Genomic DNA, 1,268 nt, shown 5'->3' on the forward strand with positions numbered 1-1,268 from the left:
TTCCCCGGGGCCCTGGTTATGTCCCCCGGGCCCTGGTTATGTCCCCCGGGCCCTGGTTATGTCCCCCGGGCCCTGGTTATGTCCCGCGGGCCCTGGTTTTGTTCCCGGGGCCCTGGTTTTGTTCCCGGGGCCCTGGTTTTGTCCCCCGGGCCCTAGTTTTGTTCCCGGGGCCCTGGTTTTGTTCCCGGGGCCCTGGTTTTGTCCCCCGGGGCCCTGGTTTTCTCTCCGGGGCTCTGGTTTTCTCTCCGGGGCTCTGGTTTTCTCTCCGGGGCTCTGGTTTTCTCTCCGGGCCCTGGTTTTTTTCCCGGGGCTCTGGTTTTTTTCCCGGGGCCCTGGTTTTGTCCCCCGGGCCCGGGTTTTGTTCCCGGGACTCTGGTTTTGTTCCCGGGGCCCTGGTTTTGTCCCCCGGGCCCTGGTTTTGTCCCCCGGGCCCTGGTTTTGTCCTCCGGGCCCTGGTTTTGTCTACCGGGGCCCTGGTTTTGTCCCCCGGGCCCTGGTTTTGTTCCCGGGGCCCTGGTTTTGTCCCCCGGGCCCTGGTTTTGTCCCCCGGGCCCTGGTTTTGTCCCCCGGGCCCTGGTTTTGTCCCCCGGGCTCTGGTTTTGTTCCCGGGGCCCTGGTTTTGTTCCCGGGGCCCTGGTTTTGTTCCCGGGGCCCTGGTTTTGTTCCCGGGGCCCTGGTTTTGTTCCCGGGGCCCTGGTTTTGTCCCCCGGGCCCTGGTTTTGTCCTCCGGGCCCTGGTTTTGTCCTCCGGGGCCCTGGTTTTGTTCCCGGGGCCCTGGTTTTGTTCCCGGGGCCCTGGTTTTGTTCCCGGGGCTCTGGTTCTCTCCAGCTGGCTCTGGTTCTCTTCCGCTGGCTCTGGTTCTCTCCCGCGGGCCGAGGTTTTGTTCCCGGGGTTCTGGTTTTGTCCCCCGGGCCCTGGTTTTGTCCCCCGGGCCCTGGTTTTGTCCCCCGGGCCCTGGTTTTGTCTACCGAGGCCCTGGTTTTGTCTACCGGGGCCCTGGTTTTGTTCCCGGGGCCCTGGTTTTGTTCCCGGGGCCCTGGTTTTGTTCCCGGGGCCCTGGTTTTGTTCCCGGGGCCCTGGTTTTGTCCCCCGGGCCCTGGTTTTGTCCCCCGGGCCCTGGTTTTGTTCCCGGGGCCCTGGTTTTGTTCCCGGGGCCCTGGTTTTGTTCCCGGGGCCCTGGTTTTGTTCCCGGGGCCCTGGTTTTGTCCCCGGGGCCCTGGTTTTGTCCCCCGGGCCCTGGTTTTGTCCCCCGGGCCCTGGTTTTGTCC

The sequence above is a fragment of the Calonectris borealis genome, chromosome 34, assembly GCF_964195595.1.
Source record: "Calonectris borealis chromosome 34, bCalBor7.hap1.2, whole genome shotgun sequence".
NCBI lineage: Eukaryota > Metazoa > Chordata > Aves > Procellariiformes > Procellariidae > Calonectris > Calonectris borealis.